This window comes from Lissotriton vulgaris, chromosome 3_1 (assembly GCF_964263255.1).
Source record: "Lissotriton vulgaris chromosome 3_1, aLisVul1.2, whole genome shotgun sequence".
Taxonomy (NCBI): domain Eukaryota; kingdom Metazoa; phylum Chordata; class Amphibia; order Caudata; family Salamandridae; genus Lissotriton; species Lissotriton vulgaris.
This window is the reverse complement of record NC_141689.1, coordinates 762,837,900-762,856,320: the sequence shown is the minus strand read 5'-3', so window position 1 is coordinate 762,856,320 and position 18,421 is coordinate 762,837,900.

Sequence of the window (18,421 nt, the reverse complement as noted above, 5' to 3'; positions counted from 1 at the left end):
TCTAGACGGGTTCATTAATTTAGTGCCTGGTCAAGACAGGTTTGGGTACACAGACCTGGTCCGGACGTGTTCACTTAGGTGAGCGCGGTATGACGTGTCTCTTAATGGGACCGGTATTGTCTGTACTGTTTTAGCAGTGCATCTAGTAATCTAGTAATCCAGTATTCCAGTATCGTTTCTCGAGATTTTGTGTTTTCTATGTTCCAGGTAATATCAGTCTGAAATGTTTTAAATGTGTTTTATGTTGTGGTATGAATGATTGTTTGCTATTCATTACTGTGTTCATTGTGTTCGCGTTCAAGTCAATTAAAAAATGCCGCTGTTCTCAAAGTTACGTCAGATAGGAACTAGGAAAGGGATACTCGAAGAAGCAGTTCCCGTCCCGCCTAGGGACACTCCTGGACATTTTATGTACCATAAGCATGGCTTAGATGCCATACTGTACCTAGATTTGTGGGTGGACTATACTAAGGATCGAGAAGTATAGATGGCCTGTATCAGGGACATGGGATCCTGATTGCATCATGAGAGTAGAAGAAGCACTATGGAAAAAGAAAGCCAGACAATCCCAGAAAGATGCCATAGAATTATGGCGTAAAGAAGCGCATAGGAGAACAGAGAAAGAAATCAGAAAAGCGGAAAAGAGTAGAGAAGAGTCCGAGAAAGCCAGGGAAAAAGAGTTACTAGAAGAAGGAGAACGAGTCAGATTAGAACAATTAGACCGACAAAGAAATGCACTCATCACAGGCATGTATCCTGTTCTTGCCGAGGGCCTGCCCAGGGCGACCCCGGAAGTATCTTGTAATTTACCGCCACCATTGGTCCCGACTAAACTCCGTCACAAACAGACCGCAGCGGATATTTTCCTTTCTTCCTATTTAGATGATGTAGCTCCAGCATATACCAATGTACGCGTACCACCTGCTAATAATGTACAGCAGCCTATTCAGCCTGTTCAGAACGTACATCAGCCTGTTCAAGATACGTTACCACTTCCTCAAGGCTCGACTCCCGCACCCATTGTCACTTCCCATCCTGTCACTACTGTCACTACTACTGCTACTGTTCCTCCTGCTATCCCTCCTACCAATCCTTTTGCTACACTGACAACCCAGAGTCTGCCTACATTACCTGCACCTACTTTTCATGCTATGACACCCGGAGTATCAACACATCTAGTTGATGGTTCCGCTTCCGCTTCAGGAGGCGCCGTAGGAGGTCAAACTATCACCCCGCCTCAAGTAAAACGATTGACACTCAGAGAAATAGCATTACAGCGTACGCCCAAAGCAGCGACTTTCCAATCCCTCAGACAGTACATTACAGATTGTAGATATGATTCAGTACCTGGCGAGGAAGACATGATGTTATATTCGTTACGTCTACGACGTGTTACGAACTATTTGAGTCTTTTACCAGAAATGACTAACCATCTAGACAATATATATCATTTTATTAGAACAGGGGAGAGACCAGAATGCATTCGCGAGGCCATGGCACATCAAAAGGTTGAGACACAAAGTATGATCTTACGGTTCCTGATTAATTGTTTGATAAGGGAACGAGATCGGCCAAGTACAAGCAAAGAGGAGATGGACGTACTGATAAATTGGAGTAACAATATAGCTGATGGTAAACATGATAAACAAAATAGCATTGAAGCCATGTACAGAAAGATCCGTAAAGAAATAATGACAATACGTGGAAGAGAAAAGGCGGCTAGAGGAGCCGAGACAGACAAGAATGAAACCTCGGAGGAGGATGATGACATTACTGTAGATGACGCAGATAGAATAGTGTACGTAGGTAGAGCAAGACTCCCTAAATCGTATTCTTTTGACAGACCTTTTGACAGACCCATTCGTCTAGAAAGTAAGAAATGTTTCCTTTCTCCCATACCAGAACAATGTTCTCTTGAACATGTATTCCAAGACACCGATAAAGTACTGAAGAAAGAATAGGTTACAGTGAACTTAGTACTATGCGTGATCAGGAACTAGCACGATCAGCAGTCCAATGGGCTGGAAATAATGATATATATAAAGATGATTCAGTAGCGCAGGCGTTTTTGAGTCTTACCCCAGACGAACAGCGTTTGGCGGGTATGTACATGATCCAGCATCTCATTACACTATATAAAAGTCAGCATTCTGATCCAGGTCCCCTATATAATATACTGGAAGAATTACTCCTAAAAAGATGGAGAGGCCTAGGTACCGATTTAATTAACATCATTCTAGAACACCGTCACAAATACAGAACTTTCCTAACTCCACATTTTGTTCCTGTCCCACCCCCAGTAAGGAAACCATTTTACATAGACAGACAGAATCCCTTGCGAGAAGTACATCCCGTCCTGAATACAGGAGGTGAGTTCCAACGAGTATTCGTATATACCCCCCTGACCAAAATGGAATTATTGGAAATGAAGAAATTAGTGCCCTGTCATGATAAAGACCCAGCTGGATTCCACCGTGAATTAAAAGACATGTTACTCATGGGAGATTATACGTATCCCAATATTCTTAAAATGTTAAAGGTATTGTTGCCGGCTGGTATTTACGAAAAACTTAAAGAGAAGGAATGGGAGGTGGGAGATAAAAAGATTGATTGGACAGTATTAGAAAACGAAGAAAACACACAAGTCCCCGGTGTTGGTCTTGGAGAACATGCTAAAGCATTACCAGGATTATTAGTACAAGTCTTGCCTAGACTATTGACAATTAAAAAGGAAGACTGGGATGCGATCTCAGCCTGCAAACAGAAACAAGATGAAGACACTAGTGATTTTTATTCCAGATTTGAGAAATGTTTCATTATTAATAGTGGCCTGAAACCAAGTAGCGAATCATATCCACATCTGTTCGTGACTAAATTAGTCGAGAATTCCCTACCACAAGTTAAAAACAGAGTATTGAATGTCGAAAGTACATGGCAAGCAAATACCCCTTCCCAAATGTTACAAATGTTACAGTACCACCAAAACCGAATTAGAGAGGAACACGACCATGAACAGAGACGTATGAAAGATACGAAAATGAAAGTGCTAGTTGCCCAGTCCGTCCCAGCAGACAGCCAGAAGAGGGACACGACACAGATTAGTCCTTCTGCAGCTCCTGTTAAAGGGAATTGCAACTACTGTAAACAGCCAGGTCACTACATCAATGAGTGTCTGGTTCTGAAACACAATATTGCTACAGGAAGGACGAAAGAAAGACCGCGTCCTCCTAGACAAGAACACGTTCCACAGCATATTCCACAGAATACGCAACATCCCCAGAATACACAGCAAACAGTAGCTGTACCGCAACCCCAACCCATTGCTGCCACGCAACATGTCACACAGCAAATGTACCAGTATGCACAGTCAGATTACCCCGATTATCAACAGTATACATGAAACAGCCTAGAGAGGGAGGTTGGCTTGCCTCTTATCGAGGTTCCTGTAGATCAAGATGGTCCCTATGTACATAGTCAGGTATTAGGGAAAGACAGAAAAATTTTGATTGATACAGGGGCGAGCAGAACTACCATTAGTCATGACGAGGTTCCAGGGGCGCCCCTCTCAGGCTCACAGAATGTTTCCCTGGGTTTTTCAGGAAAGCCTATTGTTAACGAAGTATCAAAGCCAGTTTCCCTAGAAGTTGGTCCATTATCCCGTACTACAGACTTGTTACTCACGAAAGCATGTCCAGAAAATCTGCTTGGTATTAAAACATTGAAAGCACTGGGAGCAGTGATATGCTGTTCTCCGGAAGGAGTGAGATTGTTTTTGCGTGACTTCAAAGGTCATTATGTGTTGAGAGATTTTGATCCGAGATTGCAGAATGTACCACAGCATTTATGGGCGCAAGGCCCAACTGATGTAGGTTGTATGCACATTACACCCTATCGTGTCACTCTCAAACAAGGAGTTATTCTGCCCCGAATCCGACAATACAAATTGCCACCTGAGGCTGTAGCAGCCTTACTGAAAATTATTGACGAGCTCATTGCTCAAGGAGTAGTTGTAGAAACTGACTCCAATGTATGTAATTCTCCAATCGTTCTGATTCTTAAACGAACTGACCCGAATGCACCTCCAGTCTACAGACTGGTGATCGACCTTCGAGAACTCAATAAATGCATTATTCCACAGTACCCAGTAGTGCCAGACATCTCTTCACTATTGACTGCCATTGATTCTGAAGCTGCGTTTTTCACCGTAATAGATCTGAAAAAAGCCTTCTTTAGTGTCCCCATTCATCCGGAAAGCCAGTACCTTTTCGGATTCTGTTTAAATGGCCGAAGCTTCAAATTTGCACGTGCACCTCAAGGGTTCACGGAAAGTCCTAGTATTTACAGTCAAGCCCTGAAACGCCAACTAGACAATATTCACATGCCTACTGACACTGCTTTGTTGCAATATGTGGATGACTTGTTGATTACTGCACGGACCGAACGTGAGTGCGAAAGCGCATCACTGACAGTCTTGTATTTTCTGGCCGAAAAGGGGCATAAAGTATCCCCTTCGAAGCTCCAATTCTGTGCCCAGCAAGTGGTATACCTAGGACACTTGCTGTCCAAGAGGGGGAGACAACTAACACCAGACCGCATCCAGTTAATCGCACATCTGCCACAGCCCAAGACACAAAAGGAAGTACGGGCCTTCATTGGCCTTACCTCTTACTGTAGACAATGGATCCCTCAGTATGCATATCTTGCCAAGCCACTCATACAGTTGACGACACAGGAGGCAGCAACTTCGACTGTCCTCCCTTGGACTCAGGAACATACACAAGCTTTTGATGAATTGAAGAAAGCCCTATGTCAAGCACCTGTTTTAGCGACCCCATGTTACAGTAAACCTTTTACACTTTTTGTCACAGAACGTGATGGCACAGCATTATCTGTCCTCACACAAGATCAAGCAGGAAAAAACAAGCCTTGTGCTTATTTTTCTAGTACATTGGATCCAGTAGCCCAGGCCTTGCCTGCGTGCTTAAAATCAGTTGCAGCGACAGCTCTAGCTATCAGACAAAGCGACTCGATAGTGTTAGGACATCCCCTGACAGTACAAGTTCCACACTCCGTGGAAGTTCTTCTAAACCGAACCCAGACTCAGCACTTGACCATAGCACGACTGACAGGTTACGAACTGACACTGTTCCAGCCACACATAGAAATCAGACGTTGCAACATACTCAACCCTGCTACACTGTTACCCTCAAGTACAACTGATCCGACACCACATGACTGCGTAGAAGTCATTAATACCGTGACAAAGCCCAGACAAGACTTGACAGACATTGCATTGTCCGACCCAGACCTGACACTTTACGTGGATGGTTCATGTATGAGAACAAACAAAGGAGAGTTAGTGGCCGCATATGCAGTGACCACTGAAACTGACGTCATAGAAACCCATTGTATTGACACATTATCTGCTCAAGCAGCAGAGCTCATTGCTCTGACTCAAGCCTGTATACTATCCAAGAACAAGAAAGTTAACATATACACAGACTCACAGTATGCATTTGGAGTCGTTCACGACTTCGGTGTTCTCTGGCAAGAAAGAGGTTTTTTAACTTCTCACGGTGCCAAGATACAACACGGTCCCCTCATTCAAGCTCTGTTAGAAGCAATACAGTTGCCTACAGCCATTGCCTTTATGAAGTGCAAACACATACTAAAATTACTGACACTATTTCCCAGGGTAACGACCTGGCAGATCGAACAGCTAAACTCACAGCTCAGACCCAAAGTGACATACCGACTGACACAACAAAGACTGAAGTAAATTCACTGACACATTGCATGACAGTTAAGGATCCCACACAAGACGTAATAGACATACAGGCACATGCTACTCCAGATGAAATCAAGAAATGGACTGAACTAGGAGGGATCCAGACAGATCAGGGATGGTTGACGAAGGGAAGAGCCACATGGTTTCTCCCCGACTCCATGGTTCAAGTTATCATTAACACAGCACATAGTCCAGCACACTTAGGAGAGAAAGCCATGTTAGACAGCATTCAGAATCTTTGGTTCAACAAGCATTTACGTGCAGCAGCGAAACAGAAAGTACGTACCTGTATGATCTGTTGTCAGTTCAATCCAGGCAAAGGCATTCCCGTGGAACAAGGTGGATTTCATCCTCCTGACCACCCTTTTGAAGTCCTCCAGATGGATTATATCCAGATGGAAAGATGTAGAGGATTCAAGTATGTCCTCGTAGTTGTATGTGCCCTTTCCCGATGGACAGAAGCATATCCAGTCCCAGATTACACCGCCGCGACCACTGCCAAGCAGTTGGTTCGTGAATTTTTCCCACAATACGGTTTGCCTCGTGTCGTGTACTCTGATAATGGTCAGCCATTCTCGTCCGAGCTTATGAAACAGGTATCACTCCTGTTAGGTTACCAGTGGAAATTCCATTGTGTACGACACCCCGAAGCAGCAGGTCTCGTAGAGAGACATAATCAGACCCTGAAAACACGCTTAGCAAAAGTCTGTACAGAAAAAGGTGTAGATTGGATAGTAGCCCTGCCGGTTGCCCTCTTTTACATGCGAATGGTAGCCCATTCTAGAACTGGTTTGTCACCTTATGAAATCATTTTCGGTCGTCCCCCAAATATGTGGGGTACGCCTATGCCAAGAAAGATCACTGATGTTGAAAGTACTATGCTGACAGATTACTTGGCTTCCTTGATGTCTGCACTACAATCTTGTCGTTCACAGGTCGCGGCTGCCTTCCCGGACAACACCCAAGTAAAACCGCATGAAATAGTTCCCGGGAATCTGGTCTACGTGCGCAACTTTGATCGCTCAAGCCCTCTGGAGCCCAGGTGGAAGCAGCCAAAACTGGTGTTGATGACAACGAGGACTGCTGTAAAGCTGGAAGGTCGCAAAGGATGGTTGCATTCCAGTCACGTGAAGCACTTTCACGGACTGTGTCCAGGAACTGAAATAAAGGACTGCCCCCTTTCAGACTCTAAACTCCCCCTGTTAGAGAAAACTCCACAACAGGAATATCGAGCCAAGTTGAGGTCTAGTAAGTCAGACAGCGTTTAATTGTTTAAGTCCCCCTCGGGTGAAGCGGTTAGACAGGTTTCTGACATGTATAAGATAGACCCACATAGTGAGAGATATAGGCGAATTGAAAAGAGAAAACACTATTGTAAAAATCTACACAGTCGATGTGTTATCGCCTTAATTTTCATGTTTTTTCTGAGTCTTACGATCATATGCATAAGTTTAATGCTACATGTTTTCTTTCCTCTTGATTCACATGTACATACTTCTTCCAATGATACTGTAGAGCACACTTTCAGTGACCTGCCCCCACATGAACTTTCCTATCGACTTGGGCTGCGCAACAACACTTTTATAAGTATGTTACACCATTCTCACCAGACCAGCAATGCCACCGATTGCTGGGTATGTGGCCGACTCCCTCCCTATCTGAAATACAAGGGAGCTCTGCCCCTCTTTCGCTACCCATTTACGCATAATGGTACATGTGGAGCATGGTTTACTTTAATGTCATCATTAGACAGCGAGTCCAAAGTTTCCCAAGGTAATTGGATATGGGGAGATCTGAATACAGTTATGAATAAAGCATGTTTCCCAGACAAGGAGGGTCATCCCCAAAGAACAGGAACCGATTTAGAAAATGAAGTGTATGGATTAGGTAATTTTACACTTAATCTCATGATTTTGAACGTCCAGTCTGAGACTAATATAGACCTGCCATCTATTACAGTTTTGCCAGTCAAAGGTGAATTATACATTAGAAAGAATGGTTCAGTACATCTAGGACACAGTGATTGTAATACTGTGGTCGAATTCAGTGATAAGGGAAAGTCTACTTTCAAAGCCTCCCGCCATTCTTATTTTATTTGTGGGTCCACAGCTTATGTCCGTCTGCCCTTAGATTGGGATGGAACATGTTACATTGCATTCCTACTGCCACCTGTTTTTCTAGCCCCACCTGATTATCATCGAAATTCACGTCTTGTACATGTAAGACATAAGAGAGATCTTCCTCCTGTTATCGATAATTCCGAATCAGCATGGTATCAGTAGAAGGATTACATTAAAGGTTACTTCTGGTTTGTAGGTCCTGTCCAGAATAGTAAAATAATACGTAGATTGACACGTACCCTTGAAGCAGTAGTAAATGAAACTACTTTTGCCCTAGGTAACTTGACTGAAGAGCAGTCTGCTATGAGACTTGTTGTTCTTCAAAATCGCCTTGTCCTTGACGTCATCCTGGCCGATAGCAGCGGGGCTTGTAGAGTCATCGGATCCAGTTGTTGCGTGTTTATTCCTAATAACGCGCCATCAGTGTATAAAGCCATAACTCGGCTTCATGAAATTGCTCACCTGATACACCAGAATCCAGGCACCTGGACGTGGTCCGGTTGGTTCTGGAGTGTGATTTCCGCCTGGGGATGGAAAGTATTGTCATTCCTAGGAATAATATTCCTTACAGTATTCAGTTGTTGTCTTTGTCTACAATGTGGGCCAGCGATTTGCGGCTTGTGCGCCACATAATGTATTCCCCATCCAAGTCCACGATCCCGAGCGCGAATGCGAAAGGACGAGCAAGTGATGTTATATGAACAGATAGATGGTCTCATGAACATAGATATATCCTGAAGGGAACGTAGGGGACAAGGAGGGAATGAGGTAAATCGAATTTTATATGACCAGGTATGTCCCCTATCGTGTACCCCAACGTCCCATGTATATGCATGACCTCCGTGCATTTTCCCTCCATGGCCGAAAATGAAGACGCAAATGCATTTGCGTCCAACGTTAACATGTTATCTACCAAGTTCTCACAAAAGCAACATTAATCTGGTTTCTAAACCTATGTTGCCAACGTCTTTACATGGTGTACTTTTAACGCGAAGCCATGTTTTCCTGGCTCTGCCGAGCTAGGCCCTGAATTAAGGCTCCGAAGTCTCTTCTGTTTCTGAAAGCTGCCGTTCTAGTATGCATCCCTGACCTCTGCCTTACTTCCTGCCCAGCGAAGCGGTGCCCGGCTCGGCCTGGCCTGCCTGCCTGCCAAGACCGTATTTTGCCTACAAGTTATCTGCTTAGCCTCCTCGAAAACACATTCCAGTCTAGTGAAATAGGTAAACATATTCCCGGCTGCAGAGTAAAGGGCCCTGCCTTCCTGTCTCCATGCAAGTGATTTACAGCACCCGTTACCATGGTAGGCCCATGGCCCCCGCGCATTGTACCAAGACACGTATGCACTCCCTAGCATTCAGTAATGTATGGCCCCTGCTCGAGAGACCTTTCACTCCAGACACTACATCCTCCAAACATGAGATATCAGATAGGTTATAGGTATAGGTCGTCCTGACATCCCAGACATCGAGACTCTTCTACTAGAACTAAAGTCAAAGCCCCCAGCTCTCCCCAGTTACACGTCATGCCAGCTGCGCGCGCATCCAGGTCATAAGTTTCTGCTGACCCTGCAAACTTTCTCTATACATCCACCCACTTGTGACGTTTCTTGTGACGTTTCTCTGACAAGTTAAGTGTACGCCCTTCTTACACGCCTCCTGCTACGCACATGTGTTCTTATCTCTTACTTTTCACTTGTCACGCCTACTGTATTCAATGCAATTATACTGTTTTACTATATATATTGTGTGATGTTAATAAACTATGAGATTGTCCCTTCCTGAGCCTTAGTGGTGATGGAACCCGATGTCCCCTGCCTCGAGGCATCCCATTAAAGCCCGTATGACTCAGATACCACGGACTCTGCCTCTCATTTGAATGAGCTATCCCTCTTGTTTATTTAATGCATGACAAATGGTCCGGTAGATTTTATTTACCACACCCTAAACAAAACTTTAGACCTGCTACCCCTAGAGGCCAGAAGGACGTTGACGCAGGCGCTGGTGACCTCTCGGTTGGACTATGGAAACATTCTGTTCCTTGGGTCCACCGAGGGTAGCCTTGGTCGCCTGCAAGTCATCCAGAATACCGCCGCCAGACTGGTGCTAAGGAGACCTAGGAGAGCAAATTCTCAGCAGGCACTGGATGCGCTTCACTGGTTGCCAGTGAAGAAACGCGTGCTGTTCAAATGCCTCCTCTTCTGTCACCGTATTGTCTGGGGCAGGTCGCCCGCCTATCTTAGAGACTTAGTCAGCCGCTACGAACCACCAAGGGCCCTCCGCTCGGAGGGCATTGGGCTGTTGACAGTCCCAAGGGTAAGGAAGGCCAGAATGGGCGGACGATCTTTTTCGCTCCAAGCTGCTCAGCACTGGAACAAACTTCCTCCTGCCCTGAGACTGGAGAGCAGTGAGACGGTGTTTCGGGCTAGGCTCAAAACTCTACTCTATACCTTGTAGGGCTAGGGGTTCTGTAGTGGGTGGTTGTGAGTAGCTCTATTCAGCGCGGGGACACGCCGTGATGGCGTTACTGTGCGCTTTATAAGCTCTTTATTATTATTATTATTTATTATTATTTACTGGCTAAAGGATAGTTTAGCATTACACCTTATGCAATTGTTTTTTTAACTGCTGGAGCAGGATTTTGAGTGCCGCCTAGTTACGCAGGCCTTTCAAACTGCATACTCTCATTCTAGGGGCCTACAACTCGTTGGAGATGAGAGTATGAGTCCTTCTTTCAGTAACATGTTGCCCTTTCAGATAAATAGCCATATGTCCATCTACAAGTGTAAATAAGCTTTCTTTCATAAGCTTTGGCAGATCCCAACTTACTAGAACCCAACCCAATAGGCTGCCAGATATACATATGGCAGCTAATGAAATACATACAAGTAGCAGGAGCAATACATTTATGAGAGCTAGGGACACCTTCCATTATAAGGTTGGACCTTGAGGGGATTTTGCCAATCTTTCTCAGGTGTAGCAGTAAATTGTAACAGTATTAAGACCTCAGAGGACCTCAAGAATGCCCCAGCTTCTGCAGTAATTATCAAGGCATTCCACTTTAAATAATCTCCATTGGTATATAAGGGCTCCCACCAGACATCAAAATACAAGAACAAATTAAATAAAGTGAACAATAATATTAAGGTTCTTTCATCCCAGAACAGTTACAATGAGCATCAACTTGAAGTAATCACTGCCTCATTTTTGGTGAAAACGTCACCATAAAAACTTTTATGCTTGAAGCAAGTGCAAACATGGTTTTGCCAGGAAGTTCAGTTCCTTCTCCCAGCCTAATCATTAAAATGTTGAGAATCATGAGTGCCAATTTGAGGCCCTAAAAAATCCATACAAGGTAGTTTATCAGCTCAACCAAAGACTGGAACTAATTCCCTCAGGGTAGTGACGAGTCAGATAAAGCAGCCAGAGCTGTCCAATATCACCATGGCCTCAAACGTAGGGACTGATGACAGAAACATGTTCAATGCACCCCCTGTACCTTCCACATCCAACACACCCTTAGCTCAAACAACCCCATTGTGTGGAGTAATCCCCCCACATCCACGACCACACATGAAATCTAGGCATTATTCTGGAATCCTCGATCTCTATGGACTGCCTAATCAATGATCTTTGATCCTCCTGCTTCCGCACGCTCTGCCTGGAAAATGGTCACCCATGTGCTCGTCTGCAGCAGCCATGACTACGGCAATGCACTTGATGCCGGTCCCACACAGAAATCCAGAAAAATCTTCAGGACATCCAGAACGCCTCCGCCAGACTTATCCCGAACATCTCACGCTGCAACCACATCATCGGCCACCTGCTACCCTCCTGCCATGGAAATGAACATCGTTCTGTTAGATCTGAAATGTAACATTGTCATATTACTCGTATTTTACCCAAAATCATGTTAGCAGATATATAGCTAATACATTATCTTTGCATACTGTGTGTAGACGCAACTAGTAGATGCAGATTTTGAGTTAGTTAGATTGACATCTGTGCCACCATTTTAGTTCTCAAAGACGCCATTTTGTATTAAAATCGAAAGTGTCACTTGCTCATTCATGAGAAATAGTCCTTGGTAACTTTCTTCTTTCAAATGTTGAAACTTTCTCATTAATGCATGACTTTTCTGTTACATCGATGCCTTCTCCTACCTAACTAGAGGGGAGGATAGGCCAGACGACCTTGGATAGTAGATAGCTTGTACCAGGCTGCTTATGTTTGAAACTTACGTTCTGTACCCCCATTGTATTACAACAGCTACTAGTATATTTCCATAGTAGGGACGACTCTGTGGGCTCCGCAACATACATAATGTAACTTTATGCCTGTAAGAGTCAGTCCCTCGTCAGCCACCATAGGAGGCTGGTCAGATTGGACTCCACTGCAGTATACCTGCAGTGTACTTTGTGAATAAAGTAGTTTTCTTGTATACTCTAATGCGTCATCGACTGTTCATTAATGTAAGGCAAGAAGAGGTTAAGAGTGTCCCGGGTGACCTTAGTTGGGTCACTTCTTTCAGTTCAACTATAGAGCAAATAATTATTTCAGGTTCCAAACCAAATCTGGCCAGATCCCTTAAGATAGAACCCTCAGTACTTAGCGATCATTGGGTACTTAAGCTCAGACTTAACCTTATTAGCCAAAAGACGGTCCCAAATCAAGCAATACCCATTGAAATGGCAGGAAAAATGGGAATACCTAAAATGGGCAGGTATAAATTGAATAGGCTACTAGAGTACACAATGGGAGAAATGTTAAGCCTGGAGAGGGAACAAATGGAATTAAAAAAAACCACGGTGAGGGCTAACATCATTATGAGTACTCAAGTAGGCCCCAAATTGTATCTAACTACTGTAAATAAACCATATCACCGGTTCCTTTTAACCCGATTTCGGTTCAATTTGATTCACCTGAACCTTGGTCATTTCCCAACTTGGAGTACCCCTGAAAACGCAATGCTGTGTTCTTTTGACAACTTTTTTGACCCAGAATACAATGCACTTTTTGATGTTCTGTGGACATTACACGGCTGTAAGGGCAAAATTTTTTATTCCTATTCTAAAAGAGGCAGGGTTCATTCAAGTAAAGCCAGCACTCCTGTTTTTACAGTTATTGCAGACCCCTAGGATCATGTTTCATGTTGCCAACTTCCTAGTGGGACCTGTTAGAATTAAGAATGGGAAGACGACCAATAACCCGTAAAATGCTATTTTACAATGGAGGAAAGCTATGTACAATGTTTACAATACGGGAATTTTTTAATGAATGAAATTTAATGAAATTGATATATAGGTCTTCCTTTTTATCAATAATGATACCTGGTATTCCTATTTAACTGATCTGTCTTTTTTTAAAGTATTTTAAACGTATTTCTAGTTCAATAATTTTTAATACCCTTTTTAAACATTTCTGACTGTGTAAATTAATTAATTGTGATTTTATTCTGTATAAATTATGTTTTTTAGATTGTTTGTATTTTGTATAGTGCTATTGTCTCTTTTCATGATATTGATTAATCGAAATAAAGTATTTTGACTGACTGACTGGCTACTAGAGTCTGTAGTTAGGAAGAACCCAGAAGCCTTTGACATCTGTGTTGAGTGGTGAGTAAACCATAAAAGGCTTCTAGCTGTATTCCATAATATTGCAAATACGATTGCTGATAAATTAAGAACCCCAACAAAGGACCATAGCAAAAATAGTTAGGCCCACAGATGGCTTGAAAAACATTGTTCTAAAGCCAGCAGGAAATTAAGGAACATACTTCAGAAATGCACAAGAAGTAGGGGGCACATCCAAGATCGAAGAAGGAACTATAAATTAACACTAACAACTAGGAAAAAAAAACTTCAGGAGCAGAATTCGGAGAACTTATTACCAGCAGCAGATACGCATGACAGTATAGTGGGGCATATTACCAAGCAATAGCGATAATTATTGCTATTGCTTGGTTAGAGATAAAAATTTACCGCAGAGCTGCAGCGATTTTTACCGCAAATAAACCTTGGTATTACCAAGGTTTATCGCAAATGCGATCAAAATCGCTGCAATGCATGAATATCGCTGAAAATTCAGCGATATTCATGCATTACCGAGCTAATGCTCTTAGCCATATTATCCACCTCCCATTGGATAACATGGCTAAGAACTGCTCAGGGCAGGTGTTAGCTTTTTGAGATATTTGCGCTTAGCGCGAATATCTCCAAAAGTTGGTAATAGGAGATAGCGATGTTAGCGACTGTTTTCAGTCTCTAACATCTTGGCACGCCCACTTTGCATGTCATTAGTGATAAATATCACTGACATGCAAAGTGGGGCCCAAGATGGTCGCTATCTCCTACTAGCTGCCGCTAACTGGTGTTAGCGACAGCTAGGTAATAGGGAGATAATTTTATCTCCGCTTTCTTGGCTTTTAAAGCCAAAAAAGCAGAGATAAACCCCCTTGATAATATGCCCCAGTGTTTTTGAAGACCGTTAAATCTCCTTTTCTTGTACATAATTCAATGTTAACCCTGAAGGTCTCAGTGGCCCCTGAAGCACGGTTGAACCACTTTGTAATCCAAACAATGTAGATATTGTTCCACTTCAGGCCCCAGACAAGGTGGTTATCTTCGAACCCAAGAAGCCAATTAGCATTGAAGGAATCAACATAGCACTAATAAACAGCACCCTTGTAAAAGTGCCAGTGCCAGATAGGGTGCTTATTGATACTTTTAAAGCTGTTGAATTGTTATGGGCACCCATACTAACTGAATTATGCAATGCAGCAGTGCAAGGCCACTTCCCTAGACAAGATGTGATAGCACCATCCTACCAATTTTAAAGAAATGAGAAAGGGGAGACCAAAAGTTCTATCACCCGATATCCCCCTTTGACTCCTCTGTGAAACTAATGGGTAGGGTGATGCTGGCCAAATTAGAAGGGTGAGCCCAAGAAAAGAATTTGTTAACTAAATGCCAATAGGTGCTCAGGAAAGAAATTGGCACAGTGGAGCAGGGTATTCATTTACATCTGATAATTAGTAAATACACACTAGCATGCCAGAGGCTCACCCACCTCTGCTTTTCAGACTTGAGTAGCGCATTTGATTTAGCGAACTATGCAACATTGTGGCAGACTTTAGAAAAAATGGGTACCACAGTCGACATCTTATGCTGTCTTTCACAGCTGTACGCCTCATTAACAGCTTGTGTACGCTATGGGGAAATTGGGGAATGTATAGACAAGTTCAGGGTAACAAAAGGCGTTAGGCAGGGCTGCGTCTTGGCCCCTTTCTTAGTTTCATTATATATCAACAGGTTCAACTCCATGCTCCAAGGCTTCAATGCATATGCATCCAAAATAAGCTCATTCACCACCCCTATTTTATTATACACAGATGATGCTCTGCGGTTATCTAGTACTGGAAATGGCCTTCATCTTTTAATTAATAACCTCATATCTTTCATGGAGGGAAATTGCCCAAAACTTACACCATGGTCGGTGGTAAGGGGAGGTAGAAAGGAAAGACATAATTTTCGACAGGTCAAAAGCCAGAACAGGTAAAAGCCTTTAACTATCTGGAAATTGTATTCTCACAGAACAGGCACTAGGGATCCCATCTGCAGACAGAAAATGTAAAAATGTATTTGAGCTTCAAATGCGATCTTTAGATTTGCAAACAAAATTGGTTTGAAACCCATTAGAGAAATGGTGAAACTATATTGTGCAAATGTCTTTCAGTTGCTTTATATGGGGCTCGAATATGGGGCATAATAAACAGCAAACAGATGCAGGTTTAGGAGAATACCTTTTTATGTAGACTTTTAGCAGTCCTGCGATCGACTTCAGCTTCTTAAGCACACAAAGAACTTGATATCCTATACATAGAACATCATATTCATCTCAGTAGTGTAATCAAATGTCACAGTATCTGGAGCAAACAAAGCACTAAATTTACTAGAGACATTATAAGAGATTGTTTAGAATTTGACGAGTATGATCAAATTCCCTGATTTTGTTAAATAAATGATTTATTGAAGAAACTACAGAATAAATGTTGTATCTGGGCTCCCACCAGTATTTTGCAATTTAACAAGAAAGATCTAAGGGGCATATTTACGAGGAAGAGGCGGAGCGTGGCATTAGCCACCTTGGCTCAACGCTGCGCTCTGCCACTTATGGTGGCAGAGCGCAAAGGGTATGGTGAAGCCCTGCATTTCCCCCTGCTCTGGCACTAATTTTAGCTGCCTTGCGCCAACGCAGACACCATTGCCCCATAGTGCAAAGGTGACTGCATAGTAGGGGAAGATTGTTTATGTGCAGGAAGGTGTCTCTTCCTGCACATAAACAATGAAGGTGTCCCTTCCTGCACATAAACAATCTGAAATGGCATTTGGAAACTTCTATTTGTGCTGCCTAATGCACAATTCACAATGCTAAGCAATGTTAAGTGGCTTAACGCTGACTTGCGAAAAAAAGGCGAAGCCACTATCGCCACCACAGCGTCAGAAAAAGTGACGTTGTGGTGGTGATAGGGGCTTGTAAATATGCCCCAAAGTACTGTTTTATAGGAACAAGGGACACCCAAAGAGAATAAGAAAAATAACTATGGCCACATTGGAGAGGTATTGCTAGGGCCTGATACAGCAAGGAATACAAGGGTATCTGATTAGTGTGATTAATAACCAGGATAGATTTTACTTGACCAGAATACTCTTCCAGTTACTTCATCACACCATTGCATTTTGCAAATTGAAGGCATGGTCTTCAAACTTACATACATACCCATGTGATGGAAAAACTAGCCAATCCACAATGCATGTTATGTTGTTCTGTATAGTGTACTTAACCCCTTATTTTTGACACAGGGTCAAAATTACCATCAGGTGGCATTTGATTTTCTTCGAAAATTGTCAGATGTCTACACTTCTTTTGTTATCAAGAACTATATCAATATGCAGTTAGGAGGCACACGTCATTAAGTTACACAGAAAGACTGTGTTATGAGGTAGATTATGTAAGGGTCAGGATTGTCATCTCTAAACAAAAACGCCATTAAACAGTGCATGAGGCCCTTTGCATAGTCCTAAAGATTGGTGGTCTTATTTGAAGTTTGGATCTTTTAGATTGCTTTATTACCTATTTCGTTGTGTTTCTAATGGCTGGTTTTATTATATTCATGGTATATAAATCGATTCGTACTAAATATGTTTATAACGCAAACTGTGTATTCCTTAAACTGATCAAATACATGCTGATTATTATCTTTTTTGCTGGCAAACTGCATAAAAAAATTATATTTTGGCACACTCTATGTATTTTAATATTCTATGCTTATAGAATATTCTTTTGCAAAACTTCACTCCGGATATTTGTGAGACCCTGAAATGTTTTATCTGTTTTTGCTAGACTTTTATGGATTTTATGTAAAAATCTGAATAAAGTCAATTTGAGTTTGAATTTGAATAGTGTAAACGATTTCAAGATGAGCATCTACAGGGGACGAGGGAGGAGTGATCTGATCAGCCATGCATAGCTTTGGGTCTATGCCTTTGCAGGGTGTACTCCCTGACTGTCGGCCCCAGAATATCAATAGGACACAATTGCTAGCACAAAATTAGGAGTATCCTCTCCACCAAACTACAAATCAGTCTCTCTGTTTTGAAAGCCTTGGGGATTTCTTTCCGTTGAAACCTGAGTTTGTTAAACATAATTTTCTTATGAAACCTTGCTGGATGATAATGTGTATATTATTGTTACCTTTTATAGATTCTAAAGCCACTTGAGGAACAGAAAGGATCCTCAACATGTTTGACACCTGTAGATGTTTCATGATAAATAAATGTGCATTTAAGGTAGTGGAATTTGTTTAAGAGAGTGATGTATTAGTGTGAATAAGAGCTATACACTACCCACACAATTATTTGTTTGCTACAGTTTGAGAAACAGCCTGAACGGGCATACCAATCTCAAGAGAATGTAAACTGAGAACATAACGTAGCTGTGTTTCTTACAGAGATAGAAAAGAAATGCATGCCATATCAATCTCATGGAATTACTTGTCAAATAAAGAAGAAATAACCTGAGGTTCATCAATACCCTGCAGAGCCATAGATTTATAGATGTTTTGGTGGTATATCATATATATAGAGCAGGGGTTCCCAAACATTTAAGAACCATGACCCACTTCTTAGAATGACACATTTTATCGACCCACCTGCCTTTAATAGACTGAGGAGGATCGATTTTTGAATGTAACTAAAGCATTGTGTGGTATTCTATTGCCATTCACAGACTGCACATTTTCCATTGAAATGGCCACTGACTTTGCAGAGATATACATGGGCATAATTACAAGGGGATTGCACCATCAGAATGTCACATTTATTGAAGGTCTGGTGGTTAAATGCCCTGCACCATATTTACAAAGTAGCCTTAAGCCTCTTTTTATGGCTTAATGATGCTTTGTAAACATATTACTTTCATGCAGGTATCTGAGTGAATGGGGGGATGCAATGGGTGTA